This window comes from Pteronotus mesoamericanus, unplaced genomic scaffold (genome assembly GCF_021234165.1).
Source record: "Pteronotus mesoamericanus isolate MK-2021 breed Mesoamerican mustached bat unplaced genomic scaffold, CSHL_Meso_final contig_55, whole genome shotgun sequence".
NCBI lineage: Eukaryota > Metazoa > Chordata > Mammalia > Chiroptera > Mormoopidae > Pteronotus > Pteronotus mesoamericanus.
Window position 1 is genome coordinate 7,404,287 of NW_026555198.1, and position 24,981 is coordinate 7,429,267.

The window sequence follows — 24,981 nt, forward strand, 5'->3', positions numbered from 1 at the left end:
ACGTATATAATATTGGCAAATTTCTTCTTATAAAATTACTACTACTTTCACTGTCATGTTTTGTTTTTTGACATTTGCAGTAAATATTGTAATCATATTTACAGCAATTGTTCTAATATCATTCTATATTTAACTGGATTCATCACTTACTGCTAGTACTTGAAACCAATTTTCTTACACATATATTTTAATTTTGTTCTATCTTTAAGTAATACTGAGTATTAAAACATTTTTTCCTAAGAATTTGAGTGGCATACGTTCCAATATTGTTCCTACTTTCATAATTTGAACAAAGATTTGAATAGATTTTTAATATTTGATCAAAACCTTTTTTCCATAGAATTGGTTTTCAATTTTTCTATTAATTCCCATTGAAAATCTATACTTAGTACCTTAATATTTAAAATAAATAAATTTGAATAATAATAATTTAAATTTGTTTAGATAACATAGGTTCCTTTTTTTAACACTCTGGTACGAATAAACTTCCCTCATCCTAGGAGTATCTGAAAATTTAACACTCGAACATGCCCAGATTAGCAGAATATTCGATCATACTTTCACTGACCCCATGGTATTTCTTACTTCATATGTCAAAAACCTTCTAAATCTTTACTTTTACCCAAAAGTCCAACCTCGTGTTTGTCATTTAACCCTACAAGCCCAATCAAGTACCTGAAAGAGTAGTAGACTCAATTTCTGTTACTGTTTTTAGTACCTTGAAATGTGTACATATCAAACATCTGTTTTCCTGTATTTAGTATTGAAGAGTCTGAGGGCATTTTAACATTTGTAGGCAGATTTTATTTTTAAGACGTACATTTCTTAAATTTATCTTTATAATTAAAATTTTTACCATGATGGGTCTTAATGAGGGCATTTTTATTATTTTGCCTGATTATTTGACCCTTTCCATTAGTTCCATAAGTCTTGTACTCAGTGTTGTTAGGAGGTATCTTTTTCTAATATCTGCATGGATTTATTAGTGGAAACCCATTTGAATCTGCAGTATTTCCTTCTTTATATATGTATCCATAAACTGTGTATTAAAAACACATTATTAACATGATACAGTATTTCAAATGTTAAGTAACTGATGCAGTGTTTTTTTGTTGTTGTTTTTTTTTTGATGCAGTGTTTTGATAATCTGAATTTTTGGGTTGTGTTAATGGACAGAATTGTGACTACCTGAACATACAAAAATTCTTTTTACTTAAAATATGAAATCAACATACTTCTTCAATTTAAAAAGACTTCTCTAAACAAATGGTACAATTAATAATTACATCAGGATGGTGCTGTAAGTTTAGATCTCTGATTCTATACTCCTACGTGAAGAATTTTAACAAGAAAGATTTTGTTCATTATGCTAATTCAAAAATATTCATATTACCTTTATGTTCCTATTTTTTATTTTATTATTTATTATTATTGCAGTTCTGAATTAAGAACTGGAGATTGCAGCAAGGCAGCGGATGGTGCTGGGAACAGCGAGAGGCCTGCCTAGCTGAGGTCCGTTCTTTTTCTTCTGGCTGGCCTGACTGGGCAGACGGTGCAGAAGGTAGGACTGTGTGTGTTGGTGGGTGTTTTAAAGGGATTTTGAGTTTTAAGGGAGACATTTAGGCATTAATCAAAACCTGTATAATTTTTGAGTAAATAGTTCCTTTTCTTTTCACTATGCGGTGCTATTGAGAGCCATAATTTTAAGGGCGGTGGGCAAAGGAACCTAGAACAGAGGGATCCTGGGGAAAGGAGGGGCATTGTTCCATTAATAGCATCTGGGGCTCCCCCGCAACAGGCCCATAGTTCGGTAACAGGTTTGGTCCCAGGTCGGGCATGTGCAAGAGGCAACTGATCTTTGGTTTTTCTTTCTCTGGCACATCGATGTTTCCACCCCTCTATTCCTCCCTCCTTTCCCCTCTCTAAAAATAAAAGCTTTAAAAAAAAAAAGCAAGCTATTTGCTGGTATAAATATTTATAATACATATATCTAATAAAGATTGTTACCCAGAATATATAAACTACATATACAACTGAATAATAAGTAGGTAAGCAATTCAATTAAAAACCACACATTAGTTTGTACAGTCTTCACAAAGAAGATATATGAATGGCCAATATGAACATAAAACAATACTCAACATCATTACTCAACAGGGAATGTCAATTAAAACCGTAAAAGACACCAGTATAGTGCTCGCCTTGGCAGCACATATACTAAAATTAGAACCATAGAGAAGATTCACATGGCCCCTGTGCTAGAGTGATATGCAAATTCGTGAAGTGTTCCATACTTTGTCCAGGGCCCCAGTCGGCGCCTCACACCCTCTGATTAGCTCGTAAAAATATGAATCATAGCCCAACATGTAGCACTCAGTAACAAAATCGTGACTTTCCACTATTAAAAAAAAAAAGACACCACTATATTCACACTAGAACAGCTAAAATTAACTAGTGATTACAGATAGTATTGGTGAGAATATGGGATAACTTGGAATGCTCATGAATGCATGTGAGATTGCAAAATGGTACACTTTGGAATACAATTTGACGATATCTTATAAAGTTAAACATCCACTTACCATATGATCCAGTAACGCCTAGGGATACCCAAGAAAAATAAAAACACATCTAGATTTAAAAAACCTGTGCATAAATGTTCATAGTGTTAAATGTGGACATGTTTGCGGGGGGAGCCCCAGGTACTACTACTGGAACAACGCCCAAACGCCTTTTCCGCAGGGTCTCTCCATTCTAGGTTCGTTTGCCTGCCGCCCTTGAAATTATGGTCTTTGATAGCAGAATTGTGTGAAAAGGAAAGTATTTACTCAAAAGTTATACACATTTTGATTAATGGCTAAATGTTACCGTTAAATCTCAAAATCCCTTTAAAACACCCACCAACAGCCCTGGCTGGTGCACTGGCCTGCAAACCAAAGAGTTGCTGGTTCAATTCCCAGTACAGGGCACATGCCTGGGTTGCAGGCCAGGCCCCAAGTCGGGGGGGGGGGCGTGCAAGAGGTAACCACACATTGATGTTTCTTTCCCTCCCTTTTTCCCTCCTTTCCCCGTCTACAAATAAATAAGTAAAACCTTTAAAAAATTTTTAAAAACACCCATGAACACACACACTGCTACCTTCCCCCCTTTGCCCAGTCAGGATACCGTCCTTCAGAAGAAAAAGAACGGAAGTCTGGACCTCAGCTAGGCAGGCCTCTTGCGGTTCCCAGCACCATTAGCTGCCTTGCCGCGATCTCCAGTTCTTAATTCAGAACCATGGGGCACCTTCTCATGGCCCACTAGCAAGAGTCCTTTTCCCTCCTTTCCTTCCTGCACGGTCTTCACATTGTTCCCTCATGGCATGGAGCAAACCATCTCTGAGCTCTCATGTTCACACATTGTAAAATGGGGAGGCAGGGGTAGGGGGAGAGCCTCCTGCGTGGCTGCTACATCTTGCTTTTGGTGCTTCCCAAGCAGCGTGGTCAAGAGAGATCGCACTCTGCTCCCCAAACCACCTGGTCAAAAGCCACTAGCATGGCTGCTGCTCCTAGGTCCCAACCCAGGTGGGAATCCTCCCCAGCAACCCCATCCCCAACTCCTTTGGCAGGTGCTACAAATTGGAGGAGCTGCCTTCCCAGTTACATCCGGGGTTCAAGTTATGCCAAACTTTCTGGTTTGTTGATATGTAAAATAACTGTCTTTGCATGAGGTATGAAGCTGTCCCGCTGTTATTGACACGCAAAATGACTCTCAAATGGCCCTACTCCTAGTCAGGTATAAAGCTGGCCTGTTATTGATATTCAGAGCAACTGTCAATGGCCCTCTGCCTGATATTGATGGGCAAAATGACTTCCAATGTCCCTACTCACTGTCTCCTATCCCCCCTTGGCGGGGGGGGGGGGGGTGAGAATATCCTATATTTTTCTTGGACACCCCAATTTCTGGACCCCATTACAAATCCCCTTTGGGGGGACTAGCTGCACCCCGTTACAATAGCAGCATTATTCACAATAGCCAACACTTGGAAACATGCCAAATGTTCTTCAACTTGTGAGTGAATAAACAAACTGGTCCATCCACATAACGCAGTAGTATGCAACAATATAAAGGAAATGATTTATCAGTTCACACATAACATGGGTAAATCTAAAAGTCATTATATTGAACAAAAGAACACTTACAGCCCTGGCTGGTGTGCCTCGGTGGACTGAATGCTGGCCTGCAAACCAAAGGGTCACTGGTTGGATTCCCAGTCGGAACACACACCTGGGTTGGGGGCCAGGTCCCTAGATGGGGATGCGTCACAGGCAACCACACATTGATGTTTCTCTCCCTCTTTTTCCTTTCCTTCCCTTCTCCCTAAAAAAATAAAGGAATAAAATCTTTTAAAAAATATATAAAAAGAAAATGTCCCTAGCTTACACTGAAACGAGAATTTAATTCTAACTACTAGTAAGGTCCGTGTATGCTTCCTAATCAGTGCTTCAGCCCCCACTCCCACCCCGACTTTTGATTCAGTAAGCAGAATTCATCTGAAAGCCTTATCTCATTCTGATTGACCTGGTTGTATGGAATTTTCACTGCCACAGCCAAGCTTCAAGAGCTGGAGTCAAACCCAGGCAAGTCTTTCTGAGCACAGGGGATAAGATTTCCTCATGAAGGAGAAACACAAGAAATACACAACAGCAGCCGCCGCCACCAATACCCCACTGACCCCTGAACTTCTTAGTCAACCCAGATTCCAGGCTTAAAAGTTCAGTGTCTCACGCTTTTCTATGCTGTCTAGGCAACATTCATTTTTTATGGAGTATTATAACATTTTTTTGTGTTAGAAAAATGTGGCAAAGGCCTTGGCTGGTGTGGTTCAGTTGGTTGGAGCGTTGTCCTGTGCACCAGAAGGTTGAGGCTCATACCTAGGTTGCGTGTTCAATCTGTGGTCAGGGTGCATGTGGGAGGCAGACAATTGATGTTTCTATCTCACATAGATGGTTCTCTCTCTCTCCCTTTTCTTCTCTCTCTAAAATCAATAAACATATTTTTTTAAAGAAGAAAAAGTAGATGTGGCAAAGAACAATGTAAGTATATCAAACATATAGTACTGGGTGGCTTTTCATAGGAAAGTTGTCTCTGTCTTTAAATTGGGTCTATTCTTGACCTTAGTTGAGGCCCAGGGTAGGCTGTCCAAAATATTCTCCAACGGCATGGTGATTATTTTTTAATTGGCAGGTTCATTAAGAAAAGGCCAATGCAAGATCAGTCTGACCTCTCTCTCTCTCAGTCCCTCTGAAAGCAGGAGACAAATCCCACGTGAGGCCGTGGCCGGGAAGTTGCTCAGTTGTTTAGAACATTGCTCAGGTCAGGGCACACACACAAGAACGCAACCAATAAATGCAGGAATGAGTGGAACAACAAACTGATGCTTCTCTGTCCCTGTCTTTCTCTTTCACTTCCTCTTCCTCTCTCTAAAATGAATACGTTCAAAACAAAAAAATTAGGGGTAAAAAAAGAAACTGTGAGCTCATCATGTGAAAGGGGCTTTCTCTGCAACTGGAAACGCCACTAGAAATCACTAGAGTTAAAGAATCCAGAGCCGAAATGCCTATATAAACAAAACATGTTGGCTCTTTTCTAATTTACTACCCAACCCCAAACTTTGTTTAGCTTCCTCACAAATAAATAACAAAATATTGATTAGATTCCTTTCTAATGAGAACTACTTTTTTTGGGGGGGGTCCTGTGAGTTTTTCACAAATTTATTTGTTCTTTCTCTAAAAAGTATAAAACACTGGCTGGCTCATTATTTATCAGGGCATCATTTATGATTCTCCCATGCACCTATAATAAATTGGCTTTTTTCTTCTGTTAATCTGGTCTTGTGTCAATTTCATTATTAGTCTAACCATAAGACTTTAAGAAGGGTAGAGGTGGGGGAATTTTCCCTCTCTGCAACACCTTTTTTGAAATGATAAATTTCTCTAGCATGTTTAAAAAGTATCACTTGAGCTTCAAAACTTAGATTTGCATGAGCTTTCCAGAAACACATTATGAAATACGTTATCTTGGATTCCTATTGCTGCTGTAATAAATTGTAACAAACTTATTTATTCTCTCACAGTTCTGGAGGTCAGAAGTTTGAAATGGATCTTAGCAGGCCAAAATCAAATTGTCAACAGGGCCGCATTCCCTTTGAGGACTCTCTGGAAAAACCCATTTCTTTGCCTTATTCGGCTCCCAGATGCCATCTGCATTCCTTTTCTCATGGCTCTTTCTTCCATAGTCAAAACCAGAGGCATAGCATCTTCAAATCACTCTCTCTTAACCTATGCTTGCACCCTTACACCTCCTTCTAAGACCTGCTCACCTTCCTTTTATAAGGATTTATGTGTACAATCCATCCACCCCAAAAATCCAGGGTATTCTCCCCAGATCAGGATGCTTAACTTAATCACATCTGCAAAGTCCTTTGTGCCATGTAAGGTAACATAAGTACAGGTTCCTTGGATTAGGGTGTGGACATTAGAGACCTTTATTCTGCCTACCATGCACAGGGGCATATTATCTCCTATGTAGTTAGGAAAAAAAATGTTATTAAACTAATTATCTGTCTTGTGCATGGAGCTGCAGTGTTGAAATAATGATAATATTCATATATGAGCTAGGATTAGAATAATGCCAATGTTAGAGGATAGAAGGCTGAAAACATTAAGTTCCATTGAATTAAACTTGAATAAGCTGAATCCAGTTAGAGTTTTGTGACAGGAAAAAAAAAATACATCCTGAGTAATTATGTACTTATTTTGTCAAGCTCCTACATGGCATTTTGCTCCCATTCCATCTATGTGATATAAAACAATGAATAACATGTAGATAATTCTCTTTCACATATTTTAGTTGCCCAAATAAGTTCCCTGACTGAAAGAATGAATTGTATTATTTATTCTTTAATAGCAGAGACACTAAACATAGCTTTTGGCTATTTGGAGGTCATTTAGGCTTCACGAAGCTGTTCTGTCATTATTGAGTCATAAAACTTAACAGCCCATGAATACTACCCAAATTCAACACCAAAGGCTAAATAGAATAAAACAATGCATTAATTACAGTCTATTATCATCAGCAGTTGGTTAGAGAAAATGCGGTTATATGGAAACTTCAAAATATGGTTAAAAAAATAAAACACGTTCATAACAGTAACAGCAAAAACATTTTTATTTTTTTATGATTTCTTTCTTCCTTTCTTTATCTATTTATTTATTTATTTCTAGAGAGAATGGAAGGGAGGGAGAAAGAGAGGGAGAGAAACATCAATGTGTGGTTGCCTCTCATGTGCCCCCAACTGGGGACCTGGCCTGCAACCCAGGCATGTGCCCTGACTGGGAATGGAACTGGCGACTCCTTGGTTCGCAGCCCGGGATTCAATCCACTGAGTCACACCAGCCAGAGCAGCAAAAACATTTTTAAAATTAAAAATTCCTATTCTCCCATTCTAACAGCTTATCTGTGTTCACTATTCCTGCCCTTTTCCTATTCCCATATATAGGCATATCTTGTTTTGACAATCATAATATAGATACAATTTTCACTTGGCTTCTTACAACCTAATTAATATGTTTATTTTTTTCAGATAACCATGCAATAGTCATAATTTTCATTTTACCGGCTACAGTGTATTCCATAGCATGGATGGAATATGATCTTCGGGATCCCAAAAGAGTTCAGAATGAGCCTCCCCAAAATGTGCCCCTTTGAAATGTGAATGATTTTGCGTTTAAGAAAAATCAAGGCACAAAAGACTCAGAAAGAGCTTTCTACTTCCCCCTTAACTGCATCACATAATTTAGAGAGCTTGGTCCAGGAAGAGAACTATTACCAGCAGTAACTACAGAGAGTATGGCCTAGGTGTGGTGGGCTGGGAGGAGCTTGTAAGGGCCGTTTGATCAAATACTATTTTTGTGTCCCATTGTCTCCTCATGACATAGCATACATTTGTTTATCAAACATTTGCTCTTCCTAGCTTCCTGTAAATTGACCCCCTCTTTGAAATCACAGACCGGCATCCCCTTATCCTAAGCTCAAGATGTCACATAAACCTTTTTTTTTTTTTTTTTTTTTTGCCTGTCTATAGGTCTCATATTCTCATGGAGGCCCCTGTACATATGTATATGTAATTAAATTTTGTTTTTCTTCTGTTCATCTGTTTTATGTCCCTTTGTCTATTAGACCAACCAAAAGAATCCAGAAGGGTAGAGAAAAAAAGTTTTCCTTCCCTACAGTTTTATGAATTGACATTTATGTTGGTTCCATTTTTAACCATTATAAATAATGCTATAATGAACACTTTTCTGAATGTTTTTCTCAGGGGATGAGAGAATTTTCTTGATAAATTTTGAAAAATGTATTAGTAGTCATGGAATTTTATAATAAATAATGGCAGGTTTTGTTCCTTGTTTGTATACAAACTCCCACCAGTGACAGGAACTTTTTTTTTTTTTAATGACAGCAGTATCTTTATACCAACATTCCTACCATGGCTGAAATAATTTTCCTGAGGACAGGCATAAGAGTGAAGAATATGCAAACAAGTACAAAAGTTAAGTTGTACACAAATTATTGTTGATAATGTAGAGAAGTTTTATATATATATAGAATTGTGGAGGAATAAAAGGAACAGTGATTTTAAAAAGAATATTGCTACATGTCAATAGAGCAAATTATAAAATAATGTATGCAACTCATATGTTTTATACTAAACTGTATGTTAAGTATTTAATTTAATAGTTATTGCTCTTTTGTGGGCATTAATTCTTAAAGAATAAGGCATTAAAGTTTTATTTTTGTTGTGTAAGCTACAAAATCTGAGAGGTAGTAGGGTCATGTTAGAATTTTCAAAGTAGATATATTAATGTCAGTAATAGCATGAAGCAAGAGGTAGATTTGGCTTTATCAGGTGATAGAATGCAGGCAATTCCAATACATTGTTCAGGCTGCTTGTCATTTTACCCTTAATTCCAGTGTACAAAGAGGAAAGACATTTTCTGAAGATTAGCAGTGAAATACTTAACAAAGGAAATGAGCCATGTGTTAAAGGGTCTAAGAGGTATGGAAAATTCTGCAATAAATTGAGACCTTTTCCAGCTTTACTTACTTTTCATTATACACCTGCACAATGTTTACCTAAGGAATTCACAATCACATGTAACTTCACTTTTAAGTAGGCAATATGACCAAAATACACCAAGCATTAAAAAAATGCATGTTCCCTGACTGGTGGTTTGGGCATCGTCCTGCAAATTGAAAGGTCACTGATTCAATTCCTGGTCAGGGCACATGCCTGGGTTGCAGGACAGGTCCCTGGTTGGGGGTGAGCAAGAAGCAACCAATTGATTTCTTTCTCATATCAATGTTTCTCTCCCTCTTTCTCCTTCCTTACCCCTCTCTCTAAAAATAAATCAATGAAATCTTTTTAAAAAATGTATGTACCTGTTCAATAATGTGAGAGAAGTCAGAATTCACACTAATGAGGACTGTCGGCTACCCTTAGATAAGAGAGTATCTTTCAGTGGGGTAGGTGTTCCTGACCACAAAGAGTAAATCCACAAGACAATTCCTGTTACCAAGCATGGACCCGTTCTAGGGGGAGCCCCAGATGCTATTGCCGGAACACCGCCTCCCCCTTTCCTCGGGGACCCTCTGTTCTAGGTTCATTTGCCCGCCGCCCTTAAAATTATGGCTGTCGATGGAAGAGTTTGGTCAAAAGGGAAGGAACTATTTATTCAAAAGTTATACAGGTTTTGATTAATGGCTAAATGTCTCTCTTATATCTCAAAATCCCTTTAAAACACCCACTAATATACACACAGTCCTGCCTTCTGCACCATCTGCCCAGTCACGCCAGTCAGAAGAAAAAGAACGAAGTCCGGACCTCAAGGCAGGCCTCTCACTGTTCCCAGAACCATCCACTGCCTTGCGGAGATCTCCAGTTCCTAATACAGAACCGTATGGCACTTTCTCATGGCCCACTAGCAAGAGTCCTTTCTCCCCTTTCCTTCCCACATGGTCTTCTCATCATTCCCTCAGGGCATGGAGCAAACCATCTCTGAACTCTCATGCTGTAAAACGGGGAGGCACCAGTAGGGGGAAGAGCCTCCTGCGTGGCTGCTGCATCTTGCTTTACTGCTTCCTAAGGTGCGTGGTCAAAAGCCTCTAGCATGGCTGCTGCTCCTAGGTCCCAACCCAGGTGGCAATCCTCCTGAACAACCCCACTTCTTACTCCAGCAGGACCTTCAACCGGGGGAGCTGCATCCTGTGTTTAAGTATTATAAACCTTCTTTAGCCTTGCTGGGATGCAAAATAACCACCTTTGCATATGAGGTCTGAAGCTATCCTGTTATTGACATGCAAAATGACACATAGGCCCTGCTCCCAGTCCCATTTGAAGCTGGCTCCTCATTCAGATTAACTCCCAATGGCCCTGGGCCTGTTATTGACATGCTAAATGACTTTCTGTGGCCCTTTTCCCCCAACTCCTCCAGCAGGCCCTGGAATCAGGAGAGTTGCCTTGCCAATTATATCCTGGGTTCAAGTTATGCCAACCTTCCTGGTTTGTTGCTATGCAAAATAACCATTTTTGCATATGAGATATGAAGCTATCCTGTTACTGACATGCAAAATGACTCTCAAATGGCCCTACTTCCTGTCCAATATGAAGCTGGCCTGTATTGATATTCAGAGTTACTCTCAATGGCCTTGCTCCAAGTCAGGTATGATACTCAAGGTAACTGGCAATGGTCCTCGTTATTGACATGCAAAGTGATTCTCAACGGCCCTCCTCTCTGTCTCCCATTCCCCTTGGCAGCCTGCCTTTGGAGGTACGGTATTGAGAATATCCTATATTTTTCTTGGATACCCCAATTTCTGGACCCCATTACAAATGTCCTTTGGAGAGGCCTAGCTGTACCCTGTTTATATTCCTGGTGCTGCAACCTTTGCTTAATATATGAAAGTACTGATATATTCAAAATTTAAAATGTACTGGCTGAAGTTTCGATTATATATCACTGAGAATATAAGTGGCAGACCAGATCCTCTGCTACAGAGCTAATGAAATGATAATAATGATCACTTTCCTGAAAGGAGAATCTTTAGGATATGAGGAAGTACTGCTACTTTGTAAACAATAGAGAACCTATACCATGCTGCCTAATTAGTCTCAGTGAATAATGCTAGGTTTTGCTTAAGAAACTAATACTCTGTTAAAGGAAAGTTATTTTATATGACTTGTTATTTTTTTATATGTTAAACATATAACTTTTCATTCATTCAATAATTCTCACATTCATTCATTTCATTATTCCCTCATAGTATTAAGTTCCAGAAACTATGGATATATCAGTAAGGAGGAGAGACAAAATTCATGCTCTACAGAGCTTACATTCTAATATATAGTTTTTTATGGCACATATATTTTTCCCTGTACAAAACATCAAAAGGGACCATTATCATTGGTAAAACAGGAACAAACAACACAGTGGTATAACAGTTAAATGGAGTTGCAGGGACTTGTTCGAGAATTACAAGGAAAAGTATAACAAGCAGCAATATATTTCAAGGAATACCGGATAGGAAAGAGATAATGCATGTCCACAAAGGTGTTAGAATTTACACCAGGTTTGCTTTTTAAAATGTCTGGATAAGGTTTGATGTGCAACTCACCTTTATGCTTTGGGAGGGCTTCAGCCTGAAGAAAAAGATTTCGCATACCTCCATTTACCACCAGGTCCTTTTCAATCTTGGTGCCTCATAACAATAGCACTGGTTGCCACACAAAGAAAGGCAGTAGCCAATAGGTACTTTTACTCACACCTGTTTTATTTTCCTATCTCTTAGATCCCCAAGCTATGTTGCTTGGAGAAAGAATGGAGAATGAATACAGGGTGCGCTATTAGGTATATCTTGTATCAGGTTTCCTCTGAGACAGAGAAATTTGGACAATCCTGGGATTTCAGAAATGTATAACTGATCTCCAACAAGTTGAGGAGTTGATATCAGGGGGGGAAACTTCCTTCAGAGGCTGAAACCTATAGCCAGCCTAAATGAAGGCCATGAAGTTACTAACCCACCTTGGCAGAGGTAGGTGGCCTCATTTGGAGAGGCTTTTGAAGCAATAAATGCTTTGCATATAGGCTACAAAGGAAGCCAATTACTTTTCATATGTATATATTTAAAGGTTTGATTTATTTATTTTATAGAGAGGGGAAAGGAGGGACACGATAAGGGAGAGAAACATCGATGTGAGAGAGAAATATCATCCACTGATTGCCTCCCGTTTGTATCCCAGTTGGGACAGAACCTGCAATCCAGGCATGTGCCGTCAGTGGGACTAGAACTGGAGACCTTTCACTTTGTGGGACAATGTCCAACCATCTGAGCCACTGCAGTCAGGGCACTTTTCATATATTTTTACATGCACTTTCTTACTGCCAATATAATGCTAATACCGTATTTTGCCATGTATAATGCACACCCACGTTTTTGGCCCAAACTTTCAGGAAAAAATTTCTTTCATTTTAATATTTTTAATTCAATTATTTATTTGTTTTCATTTAGAAACAAAACCGATTATTATACTCCAAGGTATTATTTTGTGTATGGGTATCGTTACTGTTTTCTAGAATTATACTTTTAATGCATAAGCATAAATATAAGAATTAAAAACACCTATGTAGATACAGAATTAGTATTACCCATGTATAATGAGCATCCTTATTTTTTGCTCAAAAATTCGGGCAAAAAGTGCGCATTATACATAGCAAAATATGGTAGCTTAAATATCTTCACCTGCCCATGCTTCAAAGAGTAAATGTAACACTAGCCATTATTTCATCAACTTTAAAGAAATACTCTGTGATAATTAAGCTCACCATATTTGAATATTTAATTTCTTTCAATACACATCTAAATAATTATTCAAAATATTGTAGTCAAGAGTACCAGACTGAGGCAGGTTAGAAAGAAGCTAGGAAATTCCTTGGCAAGTGGAATGAGGAAACTGAGACAGACAGCTGAACAAACATCGGAGCAATTTACAGCCAGATAATAAATCGCAAGGTCTTATTTTCCCTAACCAAGGACACTTAGGAGCAAATGCTTTACACATTCCAGCCTGTGCTGGGGCAGACCCACCTTGGCCCTGGTCCCTTTCCAGGACATTCTTTGAGGATGAAACTGACCGGAGAATGACCCTGACCCCTCTATACGCTCATTTGGATGCATCAGGATATCAAAGGACACATGAAAGGATGATCAATACTCTGATTGAGACTTCCCTTAAAATCCCCACATTTAGAAAACAGATAAAAACTTTCAATACAAAATATATCAGAAACCGCTCTCCCTTGAGCATGGCCTTGCCTTCCCCACTTCTTTCCTCAGGTGTGTGTTTTGCTTTCTTTCTCCTAAGCTTTAAAGGCTCTTAAGAGACTTGCAACCAGGAGAGCAGAGGGCAGTGGCAGCTTATCCTGAGCTAACCTAATAACCCCCTGAGCCTGTCTCCAAGCCCTTCTTTTGCCTCTGTTAACTCGTTACCAGAGTCCACGCAGCCCAGCTGGCTCACTTCTTCTGCCTCTGCGACTTTCTTTCTAAAAGGCCAAGGCACCTTTGCCTAGGCTCACTCTTCTTGTTCTGATCTTGCCTCTTCCATCTTAAGCCCTTCTTTTGTTTCACTGTCCTCCCCTTTAATAAATGCTCTTTAAAACCACCTGGGCTCATGTCGTGAAATCTTTCCTGCATCAAGTAAAGAACCCACACTTTGCAGACCATGCCAAGGCAAACCCACCTTGGCCCAGTTCCGGTCCACTTCTCGTGACAAGACTATTTAAAATCTACCAAGCTATCGCCCAGAAAACATTACAAAGTTTCTAGTCAGCAGCACATTAGCCTTTAGGGGATTTTTCAGTATCACCTTGGATACCTTCTCAGCATCGTAGAAAATAATCACATAGCTTATCCATAGCCAAGTAAAATTCCATTTGCTTTTTGCTGTTTGAAGTTGAAAATTCACCTGTCCACACAGTCCTTTCTTAACCTACATAGATAATCATTGTAAGTATTATGTGTTAGCAGAATTCTTGTCATTTATAGGATTAGGCTTTGAATGTTTTTGTTTCTCAAAAATAAATGCAAATCCCAAATTACATCTGTTTGGCAGAGGAAGTGACGTCTTTTATTCTTTGCTTAAATGTTCAATGCAGGCTGCTTTGTAAAACTTTTCTAGATCTCTTAGTCAATGACTAATGGCTAATATATTGGCTATGGTTCCTTTCAATGACATGTGGCCCATATTATACTTATTGGTCCCTGGAGACTTACAACCAATTAGTACATAACTTCTTTTCAGATATATTGATCATCTGAGAACTGACATCACAGATCTAAAAAATTCAAAACTTTTGATTTAATGTATCTTATAAACCGTGGGAGAAATAAACACTTCAGTTTAATATGTATATGTTATTTAATACGGTATATGTTTGTTTCTTCTGCTGGAGCTTCTTGATCCTTTTGTTAGAACGAACCACAGTTTTATTTTCCCCCTACAAGTTTCCAAAACACAGCGTGAACAATGTTAGCTATTCATAAATCAACTAACTTCAGCCTCTCCATTTTTTCACTATTACCCATTTCCTTAGGGCCTGTTTCTGTCCTTGGAAATTCTCAACACTTGCAGGTCCTTGATGTGGTAGGGGTTTTTAGTTGACCAGCCATTAGGGGAGTACCTGTAATACCTTCTGCGCTAAAATAAAATCCATTCAATGTCACTCCAAATGCCTCTTCTAAAAACATTACCCTGGTTCTTAAAGGAATACCAAAACTGACTTTTAATAAACAATTTAAGAGAAAAATAAAATCATGCAGTTTCTGCTCTACTAAAAATGATAAATAATACAATTTAAAATATATATATAAAGATTATTCAAGGTGCATTAGTAATATTTTTTTTCTTACTAAACCCAATAGGGAAAATAGATTTTTGGGTCACGTCACCAGTATTAGGACTTGAGGGTCTACATTTCCCTTAGTCTGTAGTCAATATGTCTGATTGCCAATGTAAGACTTCTACTTGAATATTTCTCTTCTCAGTTTAGATCAAGAGTGCCTAAATGACTATTCTTCATCTTCTCAGGAAATCTCTTCTCTTTTACTACCTTCCTCTGTCAATCAGTGTCATCGTCAGTCTTTCATTAGTTCCATTACCAAATCTGGAAGCCCTTTCTCAATCTTTTTCCATCCTCATCCCCTGCAACCCATGGGTCCCTGGGCAATTCTTCCAATGCACGCCTTTTATAACTGTTCACTGTTACCATCCTAATCTGAATCCTTGTCACCTTATACTTGGACAGTTACAACAGATGCTTCCTGATTTTAGAAACACTCAAGTTCCTTTTGCTCCAATTTATCTTAGATTTTGCTGCCAGAACAACTTGCCTAAATTGTAAATCTTACTAAAATGCTTTTCTTTTACAAATAATCAGTGGTTTTTCAATGACCCATTTGATACTGCTCAAATGTCATGACATCTGGAATTAGTTCAACCTTCTTAGACTGGCATTCAAGGTTTTGCATGTTCTGGCCTAAACTTGCCAGTGTTCTGTACTCTCATCATACTATTTCATGACCGGAACCCAGTTCTGCAGTCCAGGTACCTCTTTACTCCTAACGAGCAACATGATCATTCCCAATTACAAGCTTTTCTTCATACTGTGTCTCCTACTATGCAGCGTTTTTGAAAGTGTCATCCAAAGCTCACCTATATGAGAATCATTTAAAATGCTTGTAAATCACCAAGGTTCTCTGAGCCCAAAACTCAGACTTACTGCAGTTGGAGAATCAGAATATGTATGTTTATAGGTTTACCAGGTGACTGCAATGTAAGTTACACTGTGAGCTCCTCAAAGCAGGGACGTATGGAATATCACTCTTCATCTCCTCCGTCAGTGGTGTAGGGCCTGTGTTGACCTTAAATGAAGTCAGCCAGATATTTCTCCAGCAAAATGGGTTTCTTTGGGAACAAAAAGAAATTGCAATTACGTACATGCAAAAATGGTGGGCCACGTGCAAGTCAGCTAGAACAAAGAAGTGAAACTCTCCTATAGAGGGAGAGAGGAAGCTGGTAGGGCTGTTACAAAGAGTTCCTTCTGTTGTGGTTTGTGATTGGTTTAGGGTATGAGACCTCCCTTTCTGTCCTCCCTATGTCATTTTAAATGACATTTCTGTTTACTGATTTTTTTTTTAACATTGATCTTTCTTTCCAACAAGATCTTTCTCTGAAAGCATTGCCGATCACGAGGCAGGTGTTTTTTGGTTTCAGCAGCCTTTTGTCCCTTGATGCCAGGGAGGACATTTCCTGGGTGTCCTGTCCCACACCTCAGTGAATGAGCACAGTTTTGGAGACTATGGTGGTCACATTTGAGCAACAAGGAGGCATAGAAGGGAAATCTCTCAGGCATTTCTCATTTCAGTATGTTTGAATAGCAAATAAGGCAAAAACACACTTAGAACAGAAGGAATTTGACAAGCACTTTGGATTCGGTCTCCAATGGTGCTAAGCTCTTGGTTAAGTATACCCCCTTCAGTCTGTTTCCATCTGCACGACTTGGAAAATTTCATAACAGGCACCAGGTAGACTCAAATGTAGGTAGGGTACCTTCACAGCCAGCATGGAGGGTATAGTTCATGTTGCAAGCTCTTTCAAGTCATTATTAAGAAAGCGGTTAGAAGTAAAAGCTGATGGCAGGCTCACAACTAAGTAAATACGAAGCCTAGAAAATTGTCAAATTCACAGCAAGAGATAATGGAAAACTTGATAGACTGGTGAAGAAGCATGGTACATAGTGTTTCTGGTCAGAGAGAATAAACAACCACCAAGGAACAAAACAAAGTGTGTTCCTGAGATAGCTTTGCACTCAACAATGAAAGTGCCCTGGGTAATTTAAAAACCTGAATGAAGCACCACAGAGGGTAAAAATGAAAACAAAGAAAAGAAAGTATGTATCTTTATGGAGATTCCCTCAAGAGAAAACACTGAAGGTTAAAATCTTTTTTGAAAAAGTCAGTAGTTTTTAAAAAGTATTATCTGCACATGATAAAAATAAATCAAATCATAATAAGGTTATACGGTTGAAGTAACTCTCCCTCCCATGCCCTTTTCATTTTGAAGGAAGGTTCAGATTCTTAAATAATTGGTTCTTATACATTTATTACATATTTTGACCCCTTACTATGTGAAGGAGGTAAAATAATTTTCCCTCAACCCTTTCAGGTCCTTGCTGAGATCTACCTGTGATAAAATACAGATTAACTAGAGGGAAACACACAAAAGTTTAATACTGTGGATACCTCCTATATATAGGGGAGAGGCCCAGGAAAACTGAATAACTCCCCCAAATGGTCTAAGCTGCCATCCTAAATATTATCTTCAGACAAAGACAAAAGATGTTGGGGGTGGGGAGTGAGGGAGCTAATTACGGGAGGTGACCAGGAAAAGCACGGTAAAAAAGAAAAGGTTGTTATGCAGATTTAAATCCTGACCTTCTCCATTGATAACAGTTTTAGAGATTTAGAGTCATCCTTGTCTTACAAGAGGATAATTTATCAGTTTTAAGAGATTTTCTTATGCCTGCTGTTTCTTAAAAATAATCAACTTAGTCTTGGCTGCTGCAGCTCAGTGGATTGAGGGCCAGCCTGTGAACTGAAAGGTCGCTAGCTCAATTCCCCATCAGAGCACATGCCTGGGTTGCAAGCCAGGTCCCCGGCTGGGGATGTGTGAGAGGGAACCAATTAATGTATCTCTTGTGCATAGATTTTTCTCTTCCTCTCTTTCTCCCTCCCGTCCCTCTCTCTAACAATAAACAAGTACATGAAAAGGGACAATTTGGGCCCCTCTCTTTAACTACTATGTATAGGGCAGTGCAAACTTCTATTTATTAAATTTCTATTCTTATTATCCTTCAATTACCCTCTGAAGCCCCCAATGTGCATTACCTCATCTCTATATAGAACCAAAATTAACAATTCCTCAAGGTAAATGTAGTTCATAATTTTATAATCATGCGAGCAAAAATTTCAAGTGATTATAGGAAACACCTTAATTTATAAAATTTAAGTTAAATGTAATGTACTGTAAATTTATTAATGTAGCAATGACTGAACTATATAGTTTACATATATTTCAATATAGTGCTTATATTTCAGTTTTTCTTACAATTTTCTCTTCATGCACATGCTTTCATTAAAAATATACTTTCCCGTGTTCCATTCCTCAAGATATCCATAAAGTATATATTTCTTTTTTATTTATTTATTTATTTATTTACTTATTTATTTATTTTCTGAGAGAGGGGGAAGGAGGGAGAAAGAGAAGGAGAGAAACATCTATGTGTGAGAGAAACATCAGTTGGTTGCCTCTCACAGGCCTGTGACTGGAGACCTGGCCTGCAACCCAGGAATGTGTCCCAACCAGGAACCGAACTGGTGACCCTTCGGTTCATAGGATGGTGCTCAATCCACTCAGCCACACCAGCCAACACATGTATTTATAAGGCAAGAGCAAGTTTTATGTGGAACTTGCAGAAGAATAAAGTCCTACATCCTCCTGCTTTGGTCAGTATCAGGGTTTGTCAGCATTGGCACTATTGATGTTTGAGGCCCGATGATTGCTTGTTGTGGGGGCTTGCCCTGTTGTGTGTTTAGCAGAAAGTGTGGTGTTCATCACGCATTTACCCACTTGATGCCAGTAGCAACTTCCCCCAGGGTGTCACAACCAAAACTGTCTCCAGACATTGCCAAATGCCCCCTAGAGGGGCTCAATTTTTGTCCCTCTGCCCCCCATTGAGAATTCCATATTGATATTTGAGATTAGACTGGAATATCACTCTATGTCTCTAACTAGTGGATAAGGAAAAGTAACAGTCTCAAATTGTATATAGACTAACCTTAGACAACTAAAACTTCAGGTGAAAGCTGAAAAAGAGCTGACTTGTTCTAAGAGAAGTAAACAAAAACAAGATCCTTTCAGAACAAAAGGTATTTTTAAAATCATTTTTTCTGGGAAGACTTTAAAATACAATTGATCACAGTCCATAAGGTCATTTGCAATAGGCATGTACATATATCATAGTGATCATGCCCGTGGATATGCTGTGCTGTGGGTACGCAGAGAGCAAGAGGACTGGGAGAAAAATCTGGAACTAGGAAGACTGCAAATAAATGAGTCAGGACAGCAGTGCAGTAGAAAGTCAGGAAAACAAACAGAAATCCAGTGCAATAAATCATTCACAAACACAGAGTCATCACACAAGACATCCCCAGAAACAGAAAATGACGCGAGGCAGATAATATGTGCGGCTCCACCAAGAGAGGAAACCCGTAGTCACACAGCCTGGGATTTCTCTCCCACCTCCATTTGCTTTTTTCCCCCACCTATGGAAAGAGTCATCTGGTAAATCTGGCCTGGAAAGTGGCATGTGGTAGTCACTGACAATCGTTTCCTAGGTTTTTGGACTCACTTGTGTGGCAAAGGCATATTTGTGACGCTGTGTCTACAACAAACAGGAAGTGAATAGATTGTGTCTGCTCTGACTCGGCTGGTTTCCATCCCGTTGTTGAATGGATGGCTTCTGTTTTTCAACAGGGCCCGTGGGCATTCATTTAGACCAGAAACGTGATGGGCTGTATCTGCTTTCTCATTTTCCAAGTGAAATTTAGAATCTTCCACGAGAAACCCCAGAACACCTCTATGATGTGCTAAAAAGCCCTGATGAGGACATTTAAAGTGTCAGAAGTGACACTTTTCCTGTCATGTATTTCTTATCTACTTTATTGTCTTTATAGCACTCATTACTATCTGAAATTCTTTTTTTCCTTGTTTATTGTGTCTCCTGCATGGAAATATGTATTCTGTAAATGCCAGGCCCTTGCTGTCTTGTTAACTGCTGTGTCCTTAGCATCTGGAACAGTGCCTGCCTGGCCTGTAACAGATATTCAATAAATGTTGTTGAAGGAATAAATGAATAAATGGGCAACGAGCAATCGGAGGAAACATTCCTACCCAAGTAAGAAATCCCTTTGAAAATGTCAATCTCAAATTATTGTGCCTACCCAGAAATAGCGCGTTATCTGCAGATATTATCTGTCAACCTGCTCTGTGTTTGGAGGTGTCAGTAACGGCATGAACAGGGACCCTGGGATTTCTCAGTGAACCACAAATAAGAAAATCACTCAGTTCTCCGCAATTTTGATACCAGCCACTAAACACTGAATACCAGCCTGAGAACTCAAAGCAGCATTAGTGGTATGGGTTTAAAAGACAGGCCGTGGAGTAAAGCAAGTAATGAAGAATTATGTTTTTATCTGCCCTCATACAATTAAATCTTGACCTCCAGCTGTATTTAAATAGGAAACAGAAATTTTTGAATTTAGATATTGTTATAGTGTCTTACAGATGCCAGATACAAGGCATGGGATTAACACTTCTTACAGAAGAAATCACTGCACTAACTAGATCCCAGGAGCCAATACTCGCAACAATGAACAGAGACTATAGTAGATGGGGAACAATATGTATGACTAGCTCAGTGGATGAATGAACACTAGCAGCTCAGTATCCATCCCCAGTCCAGCCTCTGTGCAGTGGGTATTCTAGATCTGAGAATCTATGGTATGTCACCCAATTAAATCCTGGTAAAAACAAAGTAAATGGTTTAGGTAAGGGAAAATTGCATCAAAAATATTGGTGTTTTGAAAGAGGAATTCACAGCTTGGCAAGGCAAGCTGTGAACATTCTGCTTCCTTGAAAGGAAGAGGGCGAGCACAGCTTTTGGAATGGCTCCTCCTGACTAAGGAGCTCACGGGCTACAAAAGATTCAATTCAGTTCTTTGAAAATTATACTGTCGAGGGGAATACGGCTTCAGTTTGCTCAGTTTTGTTTTTATGCATAGGCTTACTTTTAATGAACCCATACGACAATCATTTTCCTTAATGGAGAAGCATTATAAGGAATTTCGTTGAGCCCCGGCTGGTGTGGCTCAGTGGGTTGGGCATCCTGCTGCAATGTGAAGGATCATCAGTTTAATTCCCGGTCAGGGCACACCTAGTTTGCAGGCCCGATTTCCACCCCACCTCCCCTGCGGTTGGGGCCATGCAAGAGGCAACTCTTCGATGTTTCTCTCCTTTTTCTCCTTCCCTTCCCCTCTCTAAAAATAAACAAGAAATATAATCTTTTAAAATTTTTCTTTGGCCAGAATCACCATTCAACTTTAGCTTATCTCTGAATACAAATAACACAGTTCATTTAGTTTTAAAATATAAGAAATGATGGGGGTATAAGAATTCAAGACCTCTTTGGAATTTAAGATGCATTAAGTTGAAGAGGAGCATCAATAAAAACTATGATCATTCTCAGTCTTGGAAAGAAGAATGATTACAACATACTGACTGATCCAGAGAGAACAAGCTAACGAGGAAGACAATTTCAAATACAAAATCTGAATACAAATGTCAATGTCATTTATTTAGAGCTCAGTACCTACTCTGTTTCTTTTAGGGGCATGATGCTAAAGTAGTCTGGGTATCCTTTCTTGACTAACAAAAGGAATACGGCTACACATGAGTACGCTTTGAAACTAGCATCCCTTCTCTATCATACAAGTTCAAGCATTCTGAGATTCCAACATGGATTCTTCCTTACTTTCTTAGCAGTTTGTTATCTGTACATCAGCACATGATTAAAATCGCCAAAAAAGGTGGCACAATGCCTTAGTTATAAATAGTGAAGTAAAATATCCCCTTTCCAAGAAAAAGGAACACTGCATTGCAGTGCTCAAGTGTTTTGGAATAAGTTATGCTGAAACCACTGTTTCCTTCATTTGTAAGTAGTCACCTCTCATTTATACATCATAAGAATGAGTAGTGGCAAAAAGGGAACAGATTGGATTATAAAGCCATGACTCAACAAAGGAACTCACAAAGTACAGACTCAGCTATCTATTCTCCATTTCTTTTTTCACTCATGTTTAAATGTATTAAGGTCATCAGTTAATTCAAGGGCAGAGAAATGTCAGGTTATTACCACAAATGTCAAATGCTCATGAATGTGGAAATCATTATATTTTGCTATCAAAATGAGATTAAAAAATTTTCAGAAGTAGGTATATAACCCCAAGTGGTCTGAAATAAGTCTGTTGTGGAAAAAGGACTTGGGAGAAAGGCCAGGCCACAGCATTGACCCCAGCTGTTCTTTAGACATTTTTCCTTGAATTTCCTCTCACCCTTCTCAAGTTATTTCAGTATTAATGTAGTAAAGACAGGTAGTTGCTAACCCTTTTTTTCCTTCCTTAGCAACAGTACCCTAAACCTGTTGACCGTGGCAATGCGCTTCACCAAATGACTGCATTTTTGAACCTCCCTAGCAGTGAGAATAAGCAGGAGGACTAAGTTTTGGCCAATATAATATAAGCAAAATATTGCGTGGGACATTCAGGGGGTTTCCTTAAAGATAACTGACTTCATTGTTTAAGAGGCCTTGTTCCTTTTAATGACTGGAACACATATGCAATGGCTGGAGCTTCAGCAGTTGTTTCAGACCACATTAGGAGAGTGAGACAGGAAAAGAAAAGGATTCCTGCCTGGTGGCTTTGGAATTGTACTTCCAGCACTGGATGTCTAGTCCTGGAATTATTTTATTTTTATTTTTACCTTATATACTAAAAATAAAAATCTGGTTAAGTTCTTGCTGGGTTCTCCTTTGCTTAAAGCAATAGCTTTGTCATTCAATGGTCGTCCAACAGGAATCCCCAGTATGTGGTGATGGGAAGAAGGAAACTTTATTCAGTGCAAAATAGCTCAATTGCAATACAGCAGGGCTGTGAAAACAGCATGGCTCTGAGGTGGCCCTGGGGTGAGGCAGCCGCAGAGCCAGATGGCTGTGGGGCCAGGCCCCTTTCCAGCTAGACAGCTCTGCTCTGCTCCTTGCGGGTCTGGTTAGCACTGCTGTGTGCCAGTCTGCTCTGGCCTGCGCTAGTCTGCTCTGCTCTGGAGAGACCTCATCAGCGTTTCAGCTCCAGCTGGGGAAATGCAGTCTTTGGTGGGAAAGGTAAGTGCGCTCCTAGTCCTGGAATTATTTTAGATGAGAGGAAAATAAACGTTCCTATTGCTTAAGCCTGTAGCAATTTGGATTTTTTGTGTAAGGCAGTTGAATCAAATACTATTTGATATAAAACACCAATAAGAAGTCCCCAAAGCAAGAAGAAGAAGAAGAAGAAGAAGAAGAAGAAGAAGAAGAAGAAGAAGAAGAAGAGGAAGAAGAAGAAGAAGAGGAAGAAGAAGAAGAAGAAGAAGGAAGAGATAGGGAAAAAGCAGATGCAAGGGTATCAAAGAAGTGAAAGGGAACAGAATCTGTTCTGTCCAAAATATGCCTCTTTTGAATAAGGATTATTTTAGGCTGATTTTTTAAAAAGCAGACATGAGAGAAGTTCTGAAAACCAAGTACAAGTTGGTTACCCTTTTTAGAGAGACATTTGCATTTATGGGGGAAATTTTTATTTGCAAGGGTACCTCCCTCTCTGTACCAGGAATGGGAGGATGTCCCCGCATCTGGAGAAACTCATCCATGGAGAAGACATGGACTGAAATCTTCATAACAACCTCACTTTCTTTTACTGTACTTTGCCAGAGAACCTGGTTCTCCCCTGCCCAACATTTTCTTTTGGAGGTGGTATTTAAGGTGGGAGCTTGGGTTATAGGTTGGGGAGTTACTCAGTTTTCCTGGGTCTTTCCCTTGTATACAGGAGGTATTCATGTTATTAAACTTCTGTTTGCTTTTCTCCTGTTAATTTGTCTTTTATCACAAGTGGTCTCAGCCAAGAACTACAAGGGTAGAGGGAAAATTATTTTTCCTGTCCTACACAGGCTCAGTTTTTCAACTGTAAAGTGGGAGTATGGTGTTGCCTACTTAAATGATTGTTATATGGATTAAATGAGATAACTAAGCATTTAGCTTAATGCCTTAGCTCACAATAAACGTTTAGTAAATGCTAAGTGGATGAAGAAATGAGTGCATGTGTGAGGACTACATACCATGGAGAGGACTAAGAGGGCACCTTTGAGGAGTAACAGTCTAGTTTGGGAGGCAGAAAGCCATATTTTGCAAATAAAAGAATATTACATATTCTTCACCAAGAGCTTATGGATGGTAAAAAAACAAAAACAAAAACTGCAGAATAGCCCTGGCTGGTGTGGCTTAGTGGACTGAGTGCTGGCCTGCGAGCCAAAAGGTCACCGGTTCGATTCCCAGTCAGTCACATGCCGGGGTTGTGGGTCAGGTCCCCAGCACAAGATGGTGCAAGAAGCAACCACACATTGATGTTTCTCTTGCTCTCTTTCTCCTCCCTTCCCCTCTGTCTAAAAATAAATAAATAAAATCTTAAAAAACAAACAAACAAACAACCCTGCGAAATAATTGACTAACCAGATTGGATGGTACAACATCGTAATCTAGGCAGATCACTGACCTTGCAAGGATCAACAGAATGAGATGAGGATGGAATACTGGGGACAAATTAAAGGTTCTTCTAGACTAAAGACTTATTGGATAAAGTGTAAATTTTCTCAGGGTTGGAATGCCCGAGGAACTAACTAGATACAACTGCATCTAGTAGCAAGCACAGTTCTGGTACCTTATATCCAAATATTCTACTTTTGACCCTAATTTTTTGATTTCATGTTATGGATGGAAAAGGAGGTTCCATGGAAAGTAACCTCACAGGGTGATCTGATCATAAATTACTAACAGCATTGTCGTGGTGAGCAGTCACGCCTCAGGCAAGTTTTTAGTAAAAGGTTTACTTATTTTGCCTTAAGCAAGCCGTGTCTATTGTTTTTTGAGCATCTAATTCCTGCCTCTTTGAAAAGCCTCTTTTCAGACTCCT

General features: G+C 39.2%; 1 non-coding gene across 1 annotated transcript; it reads left to right on the forward strand.

Moving 5' to 3' along the window:
• Positions 1 to 2,193: 2,193 nt before the first annotated feature.
• Positions 2,194 to 2,298, forward strand: LOC129075555 (U6 spliceosomal RNA). The gene has a single exon (XR_008529654.1). It is a non-coding gene; the product is annotated as a U6 spliceosomal RNA (small nuclear RNA).
• The last annotated feature ends 22,683 nt before the right edge of the window (positions 2,299 to 24,981 follow it).